Source organism: Oncorhynchus clarkii, chromosome 3, assembly GCF_045791955.1.
Source record: "Oncorhynchus clarkii lewisi isolate Uvic-CL-2024 chromosome 3, UVic_Ocla_1.0, whole genome shotgun sequence".
In the NCBI taxonomy this organism is placed as follows: Eukaryota; Metazoa; Chordata; class Actinopteri; order Salmoniformes; family Salmonidae; genus Oncorhynchus; species Oncorhynchus clarkii.
The window spans coordinates 60,740,377-60,762,926 of NC_092149.1; the positions used below are offsets into that span (position 1 = coordinate 60,740,377).

At 45.4% G+C, this 22,550-nt stretch overlaps 1 protein-coding gene across 1 annotated transcript in view; it reads right to left on the reverse strand.

The window, feature by feature from the left end:
- The window catches only part of LOC139400284 (inactive phospholipase C-like protein 1), a 146,336-nt gene that overhangs the window by 92,097 nt on the left and 31,689 nt on the right, over positions 1–22,550 (reverse strand). The gene's annotated exons all lie outside the window — the stretch shown is intronic.

Here is a 22,550-nt window from a genome sequence, read left to right on the forward strand (position 1 = left end):
CGCACCAGACGTCCTGAGGTTCCTCTGGAGGCTTATGAGAACAGCTTGGAAAAATAAGATAATACCCAAAGTGTGGCGTAGGGCAGGCGGGGTCCTGATCCCTAAGGAGAAGGATGCAGTGAACATCAGCCAATTCCGCCCAATCTCCTTACTGAATGTCGAGGGTAAAATCTTCTTTAGGGTCATTGCCCAGAGGATGGCCGAGTACCTGCAAAGGAATGCGTACGTCGATACATCTGTACAGAAGGCAGGAATATCAGGGTTCTCTGGCTGCTTGGAACATTCCAGCATGATCTGGCACCAGATCCAAATGGCCAAGGTGGAAAAAAGGGACCTCCATGTAGTCTTTCTTGACCTCGCCAATGCATTTGGCTCTGTGCCCCATGAACTCCTGTGGTCTGCCTTCAGATTTTTCCACATACCGGACACCATCACAACCCTGGTGAAGTCGTACTTCCAGGATCTGCAGTTCTGCTTTACCACCTCAGAGTTCACCACCTCATGGCAGTGCCTGAATGTAGGTATAATGGCGGGATGTACCATTTCTCCGTTGGCATTCATAATGGCAATGGAGGTTATCATCAGATCCTCAAAATGGGTTGCTGGTGGACAGCGAGTCGACTCTGGTTTCCGCCTCCCTCCACTCAGAGCCTACATGGACGACATTACAACATTGACCACCACTGTCCCATGCACCAGGAGACTGCTCAGAAAACTCGAGGAGAACATCAGCTGGGCCCGTATGAAGATTAAACCATCCAAGTCACGCAGCATCTCGATTGTGAAGGGAGTACTCTCTGACCTGAAATTCTTCATCGGAGATGACCAAATCCCAACAGTGTCTGAGCAGCCGGTAAAAAGCCTTGGAAGGTGGTATGATGCAAGCCTGAAGGACAAAGACCAGGTGCAACAGCTGCGCAAAGACATCAGTAGTAGCCTACAGTCCATCGACAACACCCAGCTACCTGGAAAGTTAAAGGCCTGGTGTCTGCAGTTTGGTCTCCTACCCCGGGTGTTGTGGCCCTTAGCAGTGTATGAGGTTCCAATCTCAACAGTGGAGAAGATGGAAAGAGGAGTCACAGGCTACTTAAAGAAGTGGCTCGGAGTTCCACGATGCCTTACCACCATAGGCCTCTATGGAGATGGTGTCCTCAAGCTGCCCCTCACCAGTCTAACAGAGGAATTCAAGTGTTCAAAAACCAGGCTCCAGATGACACTGAATGAATCTCGAGACCCAGTGGTGAGCAACAACGCGCCGACCTTGGCAACTGGGCGCAAATGGAGGCCAGGAAAAGCAGTCCAGGAGGCAACAGCAGCCCTCAGACATGCTGACATTGTGGGTCATGTTCAGCAAGGGAGAGGAGGCCTTGGGCTAACTAGCCGTGCTGCTTGGAGTAAGGCCACTGCACCAGAGCGGAGGAAGATGGTAGTGCAGGAAGTACGCCATCAGGAGGAGGCTGCAAGGTGGGCCAAGGCAGTCTCTCTTTCCAAACAGGGACAGTGGACTCGATGGGACAGTGTGGAGAAGAGGAAGATAAGCTGGAAGGATCTGTGGGCCATGGAAGCGAGGCGGTTGAGCTTCTCCATCAGAGCAACATATGACGTCCTTCCAACACCAGTTAATCTTCACCAATGGTATGGTGAAGATCCGGACTGTGCCCTCTGTTCCATGCCAGCCAACCTCAGGCACATTCTCACAGGGTGTAAAACAAGTCTCACTCAAGGACGCTACACTTGGCGTCACAACCAAGTCCTTAAAAACCTTGCGTCCGCCCTGGAGGACAAGCGAGCTGCCACCAACTCCCTACCACCCCCATCAGCATCACAGCCCTTACGGACAAACTTTGTCCGCGAAGGGGCTAAACCACCGAAGCGCGGCTCGACACCATTAGAGCGAGACCAGCTGCGCTTGGCCCGCGACTGGAAAATGCTAGCTGACATTGGCCGGCAACTTGTGTTTCCTCCGGAGATCGCAACCACCACCCTAAGACCTGACATGGTGCTCTGGTCCCGTTCACTCAAGAAGGTCTTCATCATTGAGCTCACAGTACCCTGGGAGGACTCAGTAGATGAGGCTTATGAGCGAAAGCATCTGCGCTATGCCGATCTAGCTGCCGAAGCACGGCATCATGGCTGGAACACAGAAGTCCGACCAGTGGAGGTGGGCTGCAGAGGTTTTGTGGCAACATCTACAACCAGACTGCTTAGAGACCTTGGAATTAAGGGCCAGAGCCAGCGTTCGGCAATCAAAGCTGTATCGGAGGCGGCAGAAGGCAGCAGTCAGTGGCTCTGGATGAAGAGGAAAGACCCCAGCTGGGCCCCGAAGTGAGAGGGCCAGGAGGTATGCGGTCAACAATGCTTGACTCAGGGAGGAGGATGCCCCTGCCATGCATAGTCCCATGGGATGTTGGCTATCATCAACAACTCCTATGACTAATTGGGAATGGGACGCAAGCGTAGGATTGATCACCCTGTCGCTGGCCGCCTTTGGGGAGGGTGTATAGTGTGAAAGGCCGAAACACCCTAGGAACCAAAGGTACACTACTGATGATGCGCTCCCCAAATTTCACCAGGCTCACTGTTCATTAACTCTTGGAAGTGCTTGCACAAAGGATAGTAACATCTCATCCTGTGTTCTTGGAATCAGTCCTGTTGACCAGAAGTAGTGCACCATATACGGATTAGGGGGCCATTTGGGACGCAAACCATGTTCCCAGACAACCTCCCATTTACATTCAACGCTGCCCCCACAAAATGTCCTCCATACACCATCTAGGCCCTTTCAGAGACAGAATCTACAACAACTGTACAGCGTGTCATCCATTTAGTCATCTGACCAGCCGCAATGCAAACAGCTGTGTTAGGGTATACTGTGTATGTTAGAGTTCATGGCTAGAAAGTTATAGGCGTTTGTCCCAAATGGCACCCTATTCCCTATACAGTGCACTACTTTTAACCAATGTGCTGGTCAAGCGTGGTGCACTATAGGGTGCCAATTGGGACGCAAGGATAGAGGCGAATGAAAGAACAGTACCCATCTGGACTGAGCCGGTCTAATAGGACGTCAAGGCGGGGGTGGAGGGGAAGGTGGGGTGGAGAGTAGAACAGGTGGTGTCACTGTAGGGGTGTCAGAACGTAGGTTTGACGTGTGTCAGCCTTATGTATCCAGGGTTCAATGGTTTAATGTAAGGAGAGATAGAGGTGGTATGAGCCGTCTGGCTTACATTGGCAGGATAGTATTGACATTGTCTAAAATGATCTTCCCTCGTTCTTTTTCTGACTGCCACCGTGTTCTTACTGTTATCGATCATCTCTCGTCCTGACAACGACGATAAGGAGAAGGCTGGAACAAATCCCTCCCTTCCCTTTCTGTCGTTTCTCCTCTCTTATTTCCCCTAACCTCTCCGCTCCCCCATCTAATGTCTCCACTCCTCTCCTCTTCCCCCCTTCTCCTCCTCCTCTGTCTTTCTGTCTCTCTGGGGACACACACAGAGCAGTAATGGGAGCACACAAAAGCTGTCTGTAGGAGACATACTTTCATCAGCCCAGCTGGATCAGAGTAACCATGGAAATAAGGGCCAGCGCACACACACACACAGATGCTCCTCCGCTTTGCCTTGTGAGCCCTGTAGCCAATGTTATTCAATACAAAAAATACATCATTTGATTTTATCTCAAGAAATCATGTCCACTCCACTGTATGGCTTTACGCCAATACTAAGTGACAGTGGTATTTGTGGCTCAAGACTACATCCAATACTCAGACTGGCACACACAGAGAATGACATACCACACACACACACACACACACACACACACACACACACACACACACACACACACACACACACACACACACACACACACGCACACGCACACACACACACAAGGCCTGCTATGTCGACCTTATCCCTCATCCAATCAGAACAGAGACAGCTTGAGGCAGCAGCGATGCCATGGAAACCAGACAGAAATCCGTATCCCTCCATCACCACATGCCATCCCATAATGCCTCACTCTCACACAGACACACAGGTGTGGAGGGGCGGGGCCAGCGACTCCTGGGGAGGCATTTGGGAGGTCACAACGTTTCGCAACATTGTTGCAGATAGAAATATAATGTACAGAACTGAGATGATTCCTTAGTCATATGGAATCATTCATTTTTTCTGACCACAAAAGCCGGACCTAGCAATCCTACATGATGGAGTCTGTTCTACACTATATATTTCTATCCAAACCTTTCCTAACGTTGTGCCCCCCGGAATGAGCCTCTGGTCTTTACACACAGTATCCTGTGTCTGTTGTGTGAGTGACACCGTGAGAATGTTATGCATTTTTGTCACACACAGCTAGCAACGCTCTATCTGCCACTGATGAGTATAATGGAGTATATGCATTCAATCGTTTGTCATGCTCCACTAGCATGCCATAGACTGGAGATGAACAGCTATACCCTGAGAGACAGCAGCTATACACTATGAAGAGGAAATAAATTGGTCCTAACACTTACCATGCCTGCACTGATACACCAATCAACACACACACACACACACATACGCACGCACGCATGTACGCACACACACACACACACACATACACACACACACACACACACACACACACACACACACACACACACACACACACACACACACACACACACGCTCACACACACACACACACACACGCTCACACACACACACACACACACACTGAGCCCAGAGCTTAATGAGCAGTAGCTTCCGGCTAGCCCTGACACACTGGGACCCTGGGTTATACAATAACACTAACAGTAATAAGACGTCTGTATAGACAAGGCGACCCGGAAGGATGGAGAGGGAGAGAGTGATGTCTATATTCTTTCCAAAAAATTGTGAGTAATGTTTACTAATGTTTCCCTTGTATATTTCCTTTTTGTTTACTGTCTATTCCATTTGCTTTGGCAACGTAAACATACGTTTCCCATGCCAATAAAGCCCTTTGAATTGAGAGAGAGGGAGAGAGACAGAGAGAAAACAAATGGACAGAGATGGACAGAGGGACGGAGAGATGAGAAGGAGAGAGTTTGAGAGAAATAGAGTTAGAGAGGGAGGGAAATAGAGTTAGAGAGGGAGGGAAATAGAGTTAGAGAGGAAGGGAAATAGAGTTAGAGAGGAAGGGAAATAGAGTTAGAGAGGGAGGGAAATAGATTCAGAGAGGAAGGGAAATAGAGTTAGAGAGGGAGGGAAATAGAGTTAGAGAGGGAGGGAAATAGATTCAGAGAGGAAGGGAAATAGAGTTAGAGAGAGAGGGAAATAGAGTTAGAGAGGAAGGGAAATAGAGTTAGAGAGGTGGAAGCCCTATACAGCCAGCCACAGTCATATACTGACACAGAGAAAATAGATAGATAGAGAGAGAGAGAGAGAGAGAGAGAGAGAGAGAGAGAGAGAGAGAGATGTGGATGGTTGAGAATATGAGCCTCTGTTGAAAAGAGCAGAGGATAAATCACTCTGAAATCTCAATTTGGATATTTACTGCCACCACGTCTAGATAGTGATGAGTTATATAAGAAATAGAGTGGGGGAGTGACAGGGAGAGAGATAGTAAGTATAAACAATGTAGATGAGGTTATAAGAGGCCACAGAGAAATGGGTGATAGAGAGGAGATGGCAATGGGTAGAGGAAGTGGTGAGACAACACGAGAGAGAGAGAGAGAGAGAGAGAGAGAGAGAGAGAGAGAGAGAGCGAGAGAGAGAGAGAGAGAGAGAGAGAGAGAGAACCAAATAAAAAAGAGAACGTAAGATAAGGGTAAAGAGAAAGGAAAGAGAAGGGCCTAGAGAGAGATAGAGGGGGTGTGCTGCACAGGCACATTAATGGAGGATGAAGGAGTGACAGACAGGTGGAGAGACATGAGATGGAAAGGGCAGATTAGAAGGAGGGCAGACAGGTGGAGAGACAGGAGATGGAGAGGGCAGATTAAAAGGAGGGCAGACAGGTGGAGAGACAGGAGATAGAGAAGGCAGATTAGAAGGAGGGCAGACAGGTGGAGAGACAGGAGATGGAGAGGGCAGATTAGAAGGAGGGCAGACAGGTGGAGAGACAGGAGATGGAAAGGGCAGATTAGAAGGAGGGCAGACAGGTGGAGAGACAGGTGGAGAGACAGGAGAGGAGAGGGCAGATTAGAAGGAGGGCAGACAGGTGGAGAGACAGGAGAGGAGAGGGAGAAGGAGAGGGCAGATTAGAAGGAGGGCAGACGGGTGGAGAGACAGGTGGAGAGACAGGAGAGGAGAGGGCAGATTAGAAGGAGGGCAGACAGGTGGAGAGACAGGAGAGGAGAGGGAGATGGAGAGGGCAGATTAGAAGGAGGGCAGACAGGTGGAGAAACAGGAGAGGAGAGGGCAGATTAGGAGGGCAGACAGGTGGAGAGACAGGTGAAGAGAGGGAGATGGAGAGGGCAGATTAGAAGGAGGGCAGACAGGTGGAGAGACAGGAGAGGAGAGGGAGATGGAGAGGGCAGATTAGAAGGAGGGCAGACAGGGATAAATGGTCAATAAAATGTAGAAATCAGACAGCGCTGCAGTTAAGTGTGACTGAAATGTTTACGATACGCTTCAGTAATGGGGACGACCAGACGGGAGAGAGAGATAGCACTGTACCATAACATAGAGGGGGAGGGAGAAAGAGCGAGAGTGAGAGAGAGGGGGAAATAGATGGAGAGAGAAATAGATGGAGAGACAGAGTGGTGTGTGAGAGAGAGAGAGAGAGAGAGAGAGAGAGAGAGAGAGAGAGAGAGAGAGAGAGAGAGAGAAATAGATGGAAAGAAAATGAAAAAGAGAGAATAGACAGAAATTAGGTCTAATGTGAGGGACAGTTGGTGTGTGTGTGTGTGTGTGTGTGTGCGTGTGTGTGTGCTATGTGCATGTATGCATGTCTGATTGTGTACACCTGCCTGTGAAAATAAAAGTTTCTCACCTAAAAATATATACTATAGTATACTATGGTATAAATACTATTGTACTCACTGTAGTGTTTTTGCAGACTTTACTGTAGTATTCACTGTAGGGTTTTTGTGGACTAAAGTGGTATTTGCTGTAGTATTTACAGTTAACTATAGTATAAAACTGTAGTAAAAGAAAACTGTTGTATATAGTAATTCATGTAGTGTTTTTACAGACGTATTATTAGTATTTTCGCAGGCATTACTATTTACTATAATGTTTTATTATCTTTGAAATAGAAGTGGAGAATTTTTCCTTCAGAAAACCTACTGAAGAAATACTAAAAGAGCACATTTCTATAACCTGTAAGTAGGTAGAACTGGGGTCTGAATGGATAGTACAGCTCTTCTGCTCTTTCTATAACCTGTAAGTAGGTAGGACTGGGGTCTGAATGGATAGTACAGCTCTTCTGCTCTTTCTATAACCTGTAAGTAGGTAGGACTGGGGTCTGAATGGATAGTACAGCTCTTCTGCTCTTTCTATAACCTGTAAGTAGGTAGAACTGGGGTCTGAATGGATAGTACAGCTCTTCTGCTCTTTCTATAACCTGTAAGTAGGTAGGACTGGGGTCTGAATGGATAGTACAGCTCTTCTGCTCTTTCTATAACCTGTAAGTAGGTAGAACTGGGGTCTGAATGGATAGTACAGCTCTTCTGCTCTTTCTATAACCTGTAAGTAGGTAGAACTGGGGTCTGAATGGATAGTACAGCTCTTCTGCTCTTTCTATAACCTGTAAGTAGGTAGAACTGGGGTCTGAATGGATAGTACAGCTCTTCTGCTCTTTCTATAACCTGTAAGTAGGTAGAACTGGGGTCTGAATGGATAGTACAGCTCTTCTGCTCTTTCTATAACCTGTAAGTAGGTAGGACTGGGGTCTGAATGGATAGTACAGCTCTTCTGCTCTTTCTATAACCTGTAAGTAGGTAGGACTGGGGTCTGAATGGATAGTACAGCTCTTCTGCTCTTTCTATAACCTGTAAGTAGGTAGGACTGGGGTCTGAATGGATAGTACAGCTCTTCTGCTCTTTCTATAACCTGTAAGTAGGTAGGACTGGGGTCTGAATGGATAGTACAGCTCTTCTGCTCTTTCTATAACCTGTAAGTAGGTAGGACTGGGGTCTGAATGGATAGTACAGCTCTTCTGCTCTTTCTATAACCTGTAAGTAGGTAGGACTGGGGTCTGAATGGATAGCACAGCTCTTCTGCTCTTTCTATAACCTGTAAGTAGGTAGAACTGGGGTCTGAATGGATAGTACAGCTCTTCTGCTCTTTCTATAACCTGTAAGTAGGTAGGACTGGGGTCTGAATGGATAGTACAGCTCTTCTGCTCTTTCTATAACCTGTAAGTAGGTAGGGGGTCTGACTGGGGTCTGAATGGATAGTACAGCTCTTCTGCTCTTTCTATAACCTGTAAGTAGGTAGAACTGGGGTCTGAATGGATAGTACAGCTCTTCTGCTCTTTCTATAACCTGTAAGTAGGTAGAACTGGGGTCTGAATGGATAGTACAGCTCTTCTGCTCTTTCTATAACCTGTAAGTAGGTAGAACTGGGGTCTGAATGGATAGTACAGCTCTTCTGCTCTTTCTATAACCTGTAAGTAGGTAGAACTGGGGTCTGAATGGATAGTACAGCTCTTCTGCTCTTTCTATAACCTGTAAGTAGGTAGAACTGGGGTCTGAATGGATAGTACAGCTCTTCTGCTCTTTCTATAACCTGTAAGTAGGTAGAACTGGGGTCTGAATGGATAGTACAGCTCTTCTGCTCTTTCTATAACCTGTAAGTAGGTAGAACTGGGGTCTGAATGGATAGTACAGCTCTTCTGCTCTTTCTATAACCTGTAAGTAGGTAGAACTGGGGTCTGAATGGATAGTACAGCTCTTCTGCTCTTTCTATAACCTGTAAGTAGGTAGAACTGGGGTCTGAATGGATAGTACAGCTCTTCTGCTCTTTCTATAACCTGTAAGTAGGTAGGACTGGGGTCTGAATGGATAGTACAGCTCTTCTGCTCTTTCTATAACCTGTAAGTAGGTAGGACTGGGGTCTGAATGGATAGTACAGCTCTTCTGCTCTTTCTATAACCTGTAAGTAGGTAGGACTGGGGTCTGAATGGATAGTACAGCTCTTCTGCTCTTTCTATAACCTGTAAGTAGGTAGGACTGGGGTCTGAATGGATAGTACAGCTCTTCTGCTCTTTCTATAACCTGTAAGTAGGTAGGACTGGGGTCTGAATGGATAGTACAGCTCTTCTGCTCTTTCTATAACCTGTAAGTAGGTAGGACTGGGGTCTGAATGGATAGTACAGCTCTTCTGCTCTTTCTATAACCTGTAAGTAGGTAGGACTGGGGTCTGAATGGATAGTACAGCTCTTCTGCTCTTTCTATAACCTGTAAGTAGGTAGGACTGGGGTCTGAATGGATAGTACAGCTCTTCTGCTCTTTCTATAACCTGTAAGTAGGTAGGACTGGGGTCTGAATGGATAGTACAGCTCTTCTGCTCTTTCTATAACCTGTAAGTAGGTAGAACTGGGGTCTGAATGGATAGTACAGCTCTTCTGCTCTTTCTATAACCTGTAAGTAGGTAGGGGGTCTGACTGGGGTCTGAATGGATAGTACAGCTCTTCTGCTCTTTCTATAACCTGTAAGTAGGTAGAACTGGGGTCTGAATGGATAGTACAGCTCTTCTGCTCTTTCTATAACCTGTAAGTAGGTAGAACTGGGGTCTGAATGGATAGTACAGCTCTTCTGCTCTTTCTATAACCTGTAAGTAGGTAGAACTGGGGTCTGAATGGATAGTACAGCTCTTCTGCTCTTTCTATAACCTGTAAGTAGGTAGAACTGGGGTCTGAATGGATAGTACAGCTCTTCTGCTCTTTCTATAACCTGTAAGTAGGTAGAACTGGGGTCTGAATGGATAGTACAGCTCTTCTGCTCTTTCTATAACCTGTAAGTAGGTAGAACTGGGGTCTGAATGGATAGTACAGCTCTTCTGCTCTTTCTATAACCTGTAAGTAGGTAGAACTGGGGTCTGAATGGATAGTACAGCTCTTCTGCTCTTTCTATAACCTGTAAGTAGGTAGAACTGGGGTCTGAATGGATAGTACAGCTCTTCTGCTCTTTCTATAACCTGTAAGTAGGTAGAATGGATAGTACAGCTCTTCTGCTCTTTCTATAACCTGTAAGTAGGTAGAACTGGGGTCTGAATGGATAGTACAGCTCTTCTGCTCTTTCTATAACCTGTAAGTAGGTAGAACTGGGGTCTGAATGGATAGTACAGCTCTTCTGCTCTTTCTATAACCTGTAAGTAGGTAGGACTGGGGTCTGAATGGATAGTACAGCTCTTCTGCTCTTTCTATAACCTGTAAGTAGGTAGAACTGGGGTCTGAATGGATAGTACAGCTCTTCTGCTCTTTCTATAACCTGTAAGTAGGTAGGACTGGGGTCTGAATGGATAGTACAGCTCTTCTGCTCTTTCTATAACCTGTAAGTAGGTAGGACTGGGGTCTGAATGGATAGTACAGCTCTTCTGCTCTTTCTATAACCTGTAAGTAGGTAGAACTGGGGTCTGAATGGATAGTACAGCTCTTCTGCTCTTTCTATAACCTGTAAGTAGGTAGGACTGGGGTCTGAATGGATAGTACAGCTCTTCTGCTCTTTCTATAACCTGTAAGTAGGTAGAACTGGGGTCTGAATGGATAGTACAGCTCTTCTGCTCTTTCTATAACCTGTAAGTAGGTAGGACTGGGGTCTGAATGGATAGTACAGCTCTTCTGCTCTTTCTATAACCTGTAAGTAGGTAGGACTGGGGTCTGAATGGATAGTACAGCTCTTCTGCTCTTTCTATAACCTGTAAGTAGGTAGGACTGGGGTCTGAATGGATAGTACAGCTCTTCTGCTCTTTCTATAACCTGTAAGTAGGTAGGACTGGGGTCTGAATGGATAGTACAGCTCTTCTGCTCTTTCTATAACCTGTAAGTAGGTAGGACTGGGGTCTGAATGGATAGTACAGCTCTTCTGCTCTTTCTATAACCTGTAAGTAGGTAGGACTGGGGTCTGAATGGATAGTACAGCTCTTCTGCTCTTTCTATAACCTGTAAGTAGGTAGGACTGGGGTCTGAATGGATAGTACAGCTCTTCTGCTCTTTCTATAACCTGTAAGTAGGTAGGACTGGGGTCTGAATGGATAGTACAGCTCTTCTGCTCTTTCTATAACCTGTAAGTAGGTAGGACTGGGGTCTGAATGGATAGTACAGCTCTTCTGCTCTTTCTATAACCTGTAAGTAGGTAGGACTGGGGTCTGAATGGATAGTACAGCTCTTCTGCTCTTTCTATAACCTGTAAGTAGGTAGGACTGGGGTCTGAATGGATAGTACAGCTCTTCTGCTCTTTCTATAACCTGTAAGTAGGTAGGACTGGGGTCTGAATGGATAGTACAGCTCTTCTGCTCTTTCTATAACCTGTAAGTAGGTAGGACTGGGGTCTGAATGGATAGTACAGCTCTTCTGCTCTTTCTATAACCTGTAAGTAGGTAGGACTGGGGTCTGAATGGATAGTACAGCTCTTCTGCTCTTTCTATAACCTGTAAGTAGGTAGGACTGGGGTCTGAATGGATAGTACAGCTCTTCTGCTCTTTCTATAACCTGTAAGTAGGTAGGACTGGGGTCTGAATGGATAGTACAGCTCTTCTGCTCTTTCTATAACCTGTAAGTAGGTAGGACTGGGGTCTGAATGGATAGTACAGCTCTTCTGCTCTTTCTATAACCTGTAAGTAGGTAGGACTGGGGTCTGAATGGATAGTACAGCTCTTCTGCTCTTTCTATAACCTGTAAGTAGGTAGGACTGGGGTCTGAATGGATAGTACAGCTCTTCTGCTCTTTCTATAACCTGTAAGTAGGTAGGACTGGGGTCTGAATGGATAGTACAGCTCTTCTGCTCTTTCTATAACCTGTAAGTAGGTAGGACTGGGGTCTGAATGGATAGTACAGCTCTTCTGCTCTTTCTATAACCTGTAAGTAGGTAGGACTGGGGTCTGAATGGATAGTACAGCTCTTCTGCTCTTTCTATAACCTGTAAGTAGGTAGGACTGGGGTCTGAATGGATAGTACAGCTCTTCTGCTCTTTCTATAACCTGTAAGTAGGTAGGACTGGGGTCTGAATGGATAGTACAGCTCTTCTGCTCTTTCTATAACCTGTAAGTAGGTAGGACTGGGGTCTGAATGGATAGTACAGCTCTTCTGCTCTTTCTATAACCTGTAAGTAGGTAGGACTGGGGTCTGAATGGATAGTACAGCTCTTCTGCTCTTTCTATAACCTGTAAGTAGGTAGAACTGGGGTCTGAATGGATAGTACAGCTCTTCTGCTCTTTCTATAACCTGTAAGTAGGTAGGACTGGGGTCTGAATGGATAGTACAGCTCTTCTGCTCTTTCTATAACCTGTAAGTAGGTAGGACTGGGGTCTGAATGGATAGTACAGCTCTTCTGCTCTTTCTATAACCTGTAAGTAGGTAGGACTGGGGTCTGAATGGATAGTACAGCTCTTCTGCTCTTTCTATAACCTGTAAGTAGGTAGGACTGGGGTCTGAATGGATAGTACAGCTCTTCTGCTCTTTCTATAACCTGTAAGTAGGTAGGACTGGGGTCTGAATGGATAGTACAGCTCTTCTGCTCTTTCTATAACCTGTAAGTAGGTAGGACTGGGGTCTGAATGGATAGTACAGCTCTTCTGCTCTTTCTATAACCTGTAAGTAGGTAGGACTGGGGTCTGAATGGATAGTACAGCTCTTCTGCTCTTTCTATAACCTGTAAGTAGGTAGGACTGGGGTCTGAATGGATAGTACAGCTCTTCTGCTCTTTCTATAACCTGTAAGTAGGTAGGACTGGGGTCTGAATGGATAGTACAGCTCTTCTGCTCTTTCTATAACCTGTAAGTAGGTAGGACTGGGGTCTGAATGGATAGTACAGCTCTTCTGCTCTTTCTATAACCTGTAAGTAGGTAGGACTGGGGTCTGAATGGATAGTACAGCTCTTCTGCTCTTTCTATAACCTGTAAGTAGGTAGGACTGGGGTCTGAATAAGTAGGTAGGACTGGGGTCTGAATGGATAGTACAGCTCTTCTGCTCTTTCTATAACCTGTAAGTAGGTAGGACTGGGGTCTGAATGGATAGTACAGCTCTTCTGCTCTTTCTATAACCTGTAAGTAGGTAGGACTGGGGTCTGAATGGATAGTACAGCTCTTCTGCTCTTTCTATAACCTGTAAGTAGGTAGGACTGGGGTCTGAATGGATAGTACAGCTCTTCTGCTCTTTCTATAACCTGTAAGTAGGTAGGACTGGGGTCTGAATGGATAGTACAGCTCTTCTGCTCTTTCTATAACCTGTAAGTAGGTAGGACTGGGGTCTGAATGGATAGTACAGCTCTTCTGCTCTTTCTATAACCTGTAAGTAGGTAGGACTGGGGTCTGAATGGATAGTACAGCTCTTTCTATAACCTGTAAGTAGGTAGGACTGGGGTCTGAATGGATAGTACAGCTCTTCTGCTCTTTCTATAACCTGTAAGTAGGTAGGACTGGGGTCTGAATGGATAGTACAGCTCTTCTGCTCTTTCTATAACCTGTAAGTAGGTAGGACTGGGGTCTGAATGGATAGTACAGCTCTTCTGCTCTTTCTATAACCTGTAAGTAGGTAGGACTGGGGTCTGAATGGATAGTACAGCTCTTCTGCTCTTTCTATAACCTGTAAGTAGGTAGGACTGGGGTCTGAATGGATAGTACAGCTCTTCTGCTCTTTCTATAACCTGTAAGTAGGTAGGACTGGGGTCTGAATGGATAGTACAGCTCTTCTGCTCTTTCTATAACCTGTAAGTAGGTAGGACTGGGGTCTGAATGGATAGTACAGCTCTTCTGCTCTTTCTATAACCTGTAAGTAGGTAGGACTGGGGTCTGAATGGATAGTACAGCTCTTCTGCTCTTTCTATAACCTGTAAGTAGGTAGGACTGGGGTCTGAATGGATAGTACAGCTCTTCTGCTCTTTCTATAACCTGTAAGTAGGTAGGACTGGGGTCTGAATGGATAGTACAGCTCTTCTGCTCTTTCTATAACCTGTAAGTAGGTAGGACTGGGGTCTGAATGGATAGTACAGCTCTTCTGCTCTTTCTATAACCTGTAAGTAGGTAGGACTGGGGTCTGAATGGATAGTACAGCTCTTCTGCTCTTTCTATAACCTGTAAGTAGGTAGGACTGGGGTCTGAATGGATAGTACAGCTCTTCTGCTCTTTCTATAACCTGTAAGTAGGTAGGACTGGGGTCTGAATGGATAGTACAGCTCTTCTGCTCTTTCTATAACCTGTAAGTAGGTAGGACTGGGGTCTGAATGGATAGTACAGCTCTTCTGCTCTTTCTATAACCTGTAAGTAGGTAGGACTGGGGTCTGAATGGATAGTACAGCTCTTCTGCTCTTTCTATAACCTGTAAGTAGGTAGGACTGGGGTCTGAATGGATAGTACAGCTCTTCTGCTCTTTCTATAACCTGTAAGTAGGTAGGACTGGGGTCTGAATGGATAGTACAGCTCTTCTGCTCTTTCTATAACCTGTAAGTAGGTAGGACTGGGGTCTGAATGGATAGTACAGCTCTTCTGCTCTTTCTATAACCTGTAAGTAGGTAGGACTGGGGTCTGAATGGATAGTACAGCTCTTCTGCTCTTTCTATAACCTGTAAGTAGGTAGGACTGGGGTCTGAATGGATAGTACAGCTCTTCTGCTCTTTCTATAACCTGTAAGTAGGTAGGACTGGGGTCTGAATGGATAGTACAGCTCTTCTGCTCTTTCTATAACCTGTAAGTAGGTAGGACTGGGGTCTGAATGGATAGTACAGCTCTTCTGCTCTTTCTATAACCTGTAAGTAGGTAGGACTGGGGTCTGAATGGATAGTACAGCTCTTCTGCTCTTCCTATAACCTGTAAGTAGGTAGGACTGGGGTCTGAATGGATAGTACAGCTCTTCCTATAACCTGTAAGTAGGTAGGACTGGGGTCTGAATGGATAGTACAGCTCTTCCTATAACCTGTAAGTAGGTAGAACTGGGGTCTGAATGGATAGTACAGCTCTTCTGCTCTCTCTATAACCTGTAAGTAGGTAGAACTGGGGTCTGAATGGATAGTACAGCTCTTCTACTCTTTCTATAACCTGTAAGTAGGTAGGACTGGGGTCTGAATGGATAGTACAGCTCTTCTGCTCTTTCTATAACCTGTAAGTAGGTAGGACTGGGGTCTGAATGGATAGTACAGCTCTTCCTATAACCTGTAAGTAGGTAGGACTGGGGTCTGAATGGATAGTACAGCTCTTCTGCTCTTTCTATAACCTGTAAGTAGGTAGAACTGGGGTCTGAATCTGAATGGATAGTACAGCTCTTCTGCTCTTTCTATAACCTGTAAGTAGGTAGGACTGGGGTCTGAATGGATAGTACAGCTCTTCTGCTCTTTCTATAACCTGTAAGTAGGTAGGACTGGGGTCTGAATGGATAGTACAGCTCTTCTGCTCTTTCTATAACCTGTAAGTAGGTAGGACTGGGGTCTGAATGGATAGTACAGCTCTTCCTATAACCTGTAAGTAGGTAGGACTGGGGTCTGAATGGATAGTACAGCTCTTCCTATAACCTGTAAGTAGGTAGGACTGGGGTCTGAATGGATAGTACAGCTCTTCTGCTCTTCCTATAACCTGTAAGTAGGTAGGACTGGGGTCTGAATGGATAGTACAGCTCTTCCTATAACCTGTAAGTAGGTAGGACTGGGGTCTGAATGGATAGTACAGCTCTTCTGCTCTTTCTATAACCTGTAAGTAGGTAGAACTGGGGTCTGAATGGATAGTACAGCTCTTCTGCTATTTCTATAACCTGTAAGTAGGTAGGACTGGGGTCTGAAAGGATAGAACAGCTCTTCTGCTCTTTCTATAACCTGTAAGTAGGTAGAACTGGGGTATGAATGGATAGTACAGCTCTTCTGCTCTTTCTATAACCTGTAAGTAGGTAGAACTGGGGTCTGAATGGATAGTACAGCTCTTCTGCTCTTTCTATAACCTGTAAGTAGGTAGAACTGGGGTCTGAATGGATAGTACAGCTCTTCTGCTCTTTCTATAACCTGTAAGTAGGTAGGACTGGGGTCTGAATGGATAGTACAGCTCTTCTGCTCTTTCTATAACCTGTAAGTAGGTAGGACTGGGGTCTGAATGGATAGTACAGCTCTTCTGCTCTTTCTATAACCTGTAAGTAGGTAGGACTGGGGTCTGAATGGATAGTACAGCTCTTCTGCTCTTTCTATAACCTGTAAGTAGGTAGGACTGGGGTCTGAATGGATAGTACAGCTCTTCTGCTCTTTCTATAACCTGTAAGTAGGTAGGACTGGGGTCTGAATGGATAGTACACCTCTTCTGCTCTTTCTATAGCCTGTAAGTAGGTAGGACTGGGGTCTGAATGGATAGCACAGCTCTTCTGCTCTTTCTATAACCTGTAAGTATGTAGAACTGGGGTCTGAATGGATAGTACAGCTCTTCTGCTCTTTCTATAACCTGTAAGTAGGTAGGACTGGGGTCTTAATGGATAGTACAGCTCTTCTGCTCTTTCTATAACCTGTAAGTAGGTAGGACTGGGGTCTGAATGGATAGTACAGCTCTTCTGCTCTTTCTATAACCTGTAAGTAGGTAGAACTGGGGTCTGAATGGATAGTACAGCTCTTCTGCTCTTTCTATAACCTGTAAGTAGGTAGGACTGGGGTCTGAATGGATAGTACAGCTCTTCTGCTCTTTCTATAACCTGTAAGTAGGTAGGACTGGGGTCTGAATGGATAGTACAGCTTGTCTGCTCTTTCTATAACCTGTAAGTAGGTAGGACTGGGGTCTGAATGGATAGTACAGCTCTTCTTCTCTTTCTATAACCTGTAAGTAGGTAGGACTGGGGTCTGAATGGATAGTACAGCTCTTCTGCTCTTTCTATAACCTGTAAGTAGGTAGAACTGGGGTCTGAATGGATAGTACAGCTCTTCTGCTCTTTCTATAACCTGTAAGTAGGTAGTACTGGGGTCTGAATGGATAGTACAGCTCTTCTGCTCTTTCTATAACCTGTAAGTAGGTAGGACTGGGGTCTGAATGGATAGTACAGCTCTTCTGCTCTTTCTATAACCTGTAAGTAGGTAGGACTGGGGTCTGAATGGATAGTACAGCTCTTCTGCTCTTTCTATAACCTGTAAGTAGGTAGAACTGGGGTCTGAATGGATAGTACAGCTCTTCTGCTCTTCCAATAACCTGTAAGTAGGTAGGACTGGGGTCTGAATGGATAGTACAGCTCTTCCTATAACCTGTAAGTAGGTAGGACTGGGGTCTGAATGGATAGTACAGCTCTTCTGCTCTTTCTATAACCTGTAAGTAGGTAGGACTGGGGTCTGAATTGATAGTACAGCTTTTCTGCTCTTTCTATAACCTGTAAGTAGGTAGGACTGGGGTCTGAATGGATAGCACAGCTCTTCTGCTCTTTCTATAACCTGTAAGTAGGTAGGACTGAGGTCTGAATGGATAGTACAGCTCTACTGCTCTTTCTATAACCTGTAAGTAGGTAGGACTGGGGTCTGAATGGATAGTACAGCTCTTCTGCTCTTTCTATAACCTGTAAGTAGGTAGGACTGGGGTCTGAATGGATAGTACAGCTCTTCTGCTCTTTCTATAACCTGTAAGTAGGTAGGACTGGGGTCTGAATGGATAGTACAGCTCTTCTGCTCTTTCTATAACCTGTAAGTAGGTAGGACTGGGGTCTGAATGGATAGTACAGCTCTTCTGCTCTTTCTATAACCTGTAAGTAGGTAGGACTGGGGTCTGAATGGATAGTACAGCTCTTCTGCTCTTTCTATAACCTGTAAGTAGGTAGGACTGGGGTCTGAATGGATAGTACAGCTTGTCTGCTCTTTCTATAACCTGTAAGTAGGTAGGACTGGGGTCTGAATGGATAGTACAGCTCTTCTTCTCTTTCTATAACCTGTAAGTAGGTAGGACTGGGGTCTGAATGGATAGTACAGCTCTTCTGCTCTTTCTATAACCTGTAAGTAGGTAGAACTGGGGTCTGAATGGATAGTACAGCTCTTCTGCTCTTTCTATAACCTGTAAGTAGGTAGTACTGGGGTCTGAATGGATAGTACAGCTCTTCTGCTCTTTCTATAACCTGTAAGTAGGTAGGACTGGGGTCTGAATGGATAGTACAGCTCTTCTGCTCTTTCTATAACCTGTAAGTAGGTAGGACTGGGGTCTGAATGGATAGTACAGCTCTTCTGCTCTTTCTATAACCTGTAAGTAGGTAGAACTGGGGTCTGAATGGATAGTACAGCTCTTCTGCTCTTCCAATAACCTGTAAGTAGGTAGGACTGGGGTCTGAATGGATAGTACAGCTCTTCCTATAACCTGTAAGTAGGTAGGACTGGGGTCTGAATGGATAGTACAGCTCTTCTGCTCTTTCTATAACCTGTAAGTAGGTAGGACTGGGGTCTGAATTGATAGTACAGCTTTTCTGCTCTTTCTATAACCTGTAAGTAGGTAGGACTGGGGTCTGAATGGATAGCACAGCTCTTCTGCTCTTTCTATAACCTGTAAGTAGGTAGGACTGAGGTCTGAATGGATAGTACAGCTCTACTGCTCTTTCTATAACCTGTAAGTAGGTAGGACTGGGGTCTGAATGGATAGTACAGCTCTTCTGCTCTTTCTATAACCTGTAAGTAGGTAGGACTGGGGTCTGAATGGATAGTACAGCTCTTCTGCTCTTTCTATAACCTGTAAGTAGGTAGGACTGGGGTCTGAATGGATAGTACAGCTCTTCTGCTCTTTCTATAACCTGTAAGTAGGTAGGACTGGGGTCTGAATGGATAGTACAGCTCTTTCTATAACCTGTAAGTAGGTAGGACTGGGGTCTGAATGGATAGCACAGCTCTTCTGCTCTTTCTATAACCTGTAAGTAGGTAGGACTGGGGTCTGAATGGATAGTACAGCTCTTCTGCTCTTTCTATAACCTGTAAGTAGGTAGGACTGGGGTCTGAATGGATAGTACAGCTTGTCTGCTCTTTCTATAACCTGTAAGTAGGTAGGACTGGGGTCTGAATGGATAGTACAGCTCTTCTGCTCTTTCTATAACCTGTAAGTAGGTAGGACTGGGGTCTGAATGGATAGTACAGCTCTTCTGCTCTTTCTATAACCTGTAAGTAGGTAGAACTGGGGTCTGAATGGATAGTACAGCTCTTCTGCTCTTTCTATAACCTGTAAGTAGGTAGGACTGGGGTCTGAATGGATAGTACAGCTCTTCTGCTCTTTCTATAACCTGTAAGTAGGTAGAACTGGGGTCTGAATGGATAGTACAGCTCTTCTGCTCTTCCTATAACCTGTAAGTAGGTAGGACTGGGGTCTGAATGGATAGTACAGCTCTTCCTATAACCTGTAAGTAGGTAGGACTGGGGTCTGAATGGATAGTACAGCTCTTCTGCTCTTTCTATAACCTGTAAGTAGGTAGGACTGGGGTCTGAATGGATAGTACAGCTCTTCTGCTCTTTCTATAACCTGTAAGTAGGTAGGACTGGGGTCTGAATGGATAGCACAGCTCTTCTGCTCTTTCTATAACCTGTAAGTAGGTAGGACTGGGGTCTGAATGGATAGTACAGCTCTTCTGCTCTTTCTATAACCTGTAAGTAGGTAGGACTGGGGTCTGAATGGATAGTACAGCTCTTCTGCTCTTTCTATAACCTGTAAGTAGGTAGGACTGGGGTCTGAATGGATAGTACAGCTCTTCTGCTCTTTCTATAACCTGTAAGTAGGTAGGACTGGGGTCTGAATGGATAGTACAGCTCTTCTGCTCTTTCTATAACCTGTAAGTAGGTAGGACTGGGGTCTGAATGGATAGTACAGCTCTTTCTATAACCTGTAAGTAGGTAGGACTGGGGTCTGAATGGATAGCACAGCTCTTCTGCTCTTTCTATAACCTGTAAGTAGGTAGGACTGGGGTCTGAATGGATAGTACAGCTCTTCTGCTCTTTCTATAACCTGTAAGTAGGTAGGACTGGGGTCTGAATGGATAGTACAGCTCTTCTGCTCTTTCTATAACCTGTAAGTAGGTAGGACTGGGGTCTGAATGGATAGTACAGCTCTTTCTATAACCTGTAAGTAGGTAGGACTGGGGTCTGAATGGATAGCACAGCTCTTCTGCTCTTTCTATAACCTGTAAGTAGGTAGGACTGGGGTCTGAATGGATAGTACAGCTCTTCTGCTCTTTCTATAACCTGTAAGTAGGTAGGACTGGGGTCTGAATGGATAGTACAGCTCTTCTGCTCTTTCTATAACCTGTAAGTAGGTAGGACTGGGGTCTGAATGGATAGTACAGCTCTTCTGCTCTTTCTATAACCTGTAGGGAACACAATATTTGGTTTATACTTGGCATGTAGGTTTCTCACTTATGGGTGGCACAAACTGCGATATGGAAGAGGGGAATGGGTGGGGTATATGCAAATTATATACTGTAGATTTCACTATAATTTAAAAAAGTGTTTTTGTGGACTGTAGTGTTTTTGCGGATATTACTGTAGTATTTACTATAGTATTCTACAACATTTTACAGTAAGTACTACACATGATTGAGGGATACTACAGTGTGTAGTATAGTATTCTACAGTATACTATAGTATAGTACTGTGGGTTACTGATTAAGCCGATGGATGAGAGCGTTGGCTCCACTCCAGAACCGAACCAGGTCTGCTCTAACTAATGAATGAGGCGACAACAGAGGACAGCCAGCTAGGGCATCTGTGAACACAAACATATTGTCAAAAACAGAGACAGCAGAGGGAGCACGCCCCCATCTACATCGACGGGTCCGCAGTGGAGAAGGTGAAAAGCTTCAAGTTCCTCGGCGTACACATCACTGACAATTTAAAATGGTCCACCCACACTGACAGTGTGGTGAAGAAGGTGCAACAGCTTCAACTTTAGGAGGGTAAAGAAATGTGGCTTGGCCCCTAAGACCCTCACAAACTTTAACAGATGCACAATTGAGTGCTTAAAGGTTAAATAAAAATAAAATGAATGTTAATGGGAGATTTGGGAAAACCTTTCTGATTTTCTGCCTTCTTTCTCTCTCGTTAGGTCCTCTTGCTTAAAACTTGGCTGACTTAACCATGATTGATGAGATTAGCTAACGCTATAATGCGATGGGAAGTCATCAATGGAGCACTTTACTGCTAATCAAGTTTAGATGCCAGGCGAGGTGACCTGAGGGTGCCAACTCACAGGGCAGACTATATGGGTCTGAGTCTCAACTCTCATGCTGACTAGACTATATGGGTCGGAGCTAAATGACCTATCGCCTGGCCAGCTCTCACAGTAACTATATGGGACACCCTGAGCTAAATGACCTATGGCCTGCCAACTCTCACGGTGACCAGAGCTTATATTGTCTCCCAAATGGCACAGCGGTCTAAGGCACTCCATCTCAGTGTTGGAGGTGTCACTACAGACCCTGGTTCGATTCCAGGCTGTAGACTTTGATCTGAAGCCATTCTTGTGATTCTGCTATTGTAAATGTTTGTAGGCTTAATTGTATCTATGATCGTATGCTATCCATTCATGTTTTTGGTGTGTTATTTTTATATCTAAGAATTAACCAATGATATCAGGCCACACCCGGCCATGATTACAGACATCTGTGTGTGTCCTTTCACACAAACCAGTTACCCGCAGTGTTTGTCATTATAACCTGATGAAGACAGCTTGTCTGTCCAAATGTTGGTTATTCGGTTATTCAATTATTGCATCTGAGCTCCTAGAGTGTGCGGCTCTCCTTTAGTTTTCCGATTCCAGGCTGTATCACAACGGGCCGTGATTGGGAGTCCCATAAGACGGCGCATAATTGGCCCAGTGTCGTCCTGGTTTGGCCGTGGTAGGCCGTCATTGTAAATAAAAATGTGTTCTTAACTGACTTGCCTAGTTAAATAAAGATTCAATTAAAATTTGGACGATGACTACCCAGTATGGGTCGGATTCATTACTGAGCTATGACCTGTCACTTGATCAACTTTCCAAGTCTATCATGGTCCCTGGTTCAAAGAACTGGTATGGTGAAGAAAAGGCCTTAGCATATAATAGATTGAGGCAGGAACTATGACTGATACATGGCCACAAACTAAGATCTGGTTTTAAAAGTCCTTTGAGGAGTTTACTTCCACTGAAACACCAACACACCACCCCTCACCTCTCACAATCCCCCCCCCCCCCCCTCCCCAAGCACCAATATACACATGTTTGTGTTGTACCATAGCCTGCACCTCTTCAGTTGCTGTCCAAACTGGCAGCTAGACTAATATCCTTTGTGGTGTCCAACTCTCAGCCATATGATACGTAATAAGATTAGCTGTCTCTGTAGCATGTAATGCTATTGCTAACTCTGGCTTCGTTAGCAGAGGAGTGATAACCTGCTAACACCATTCCTCTACTGCTAGTCCTCACGGCTGCATGGCGCCACACCTGGGTTCAATTCGTTTTTGAGATGATTTCAAATACTGTATCTGTGCT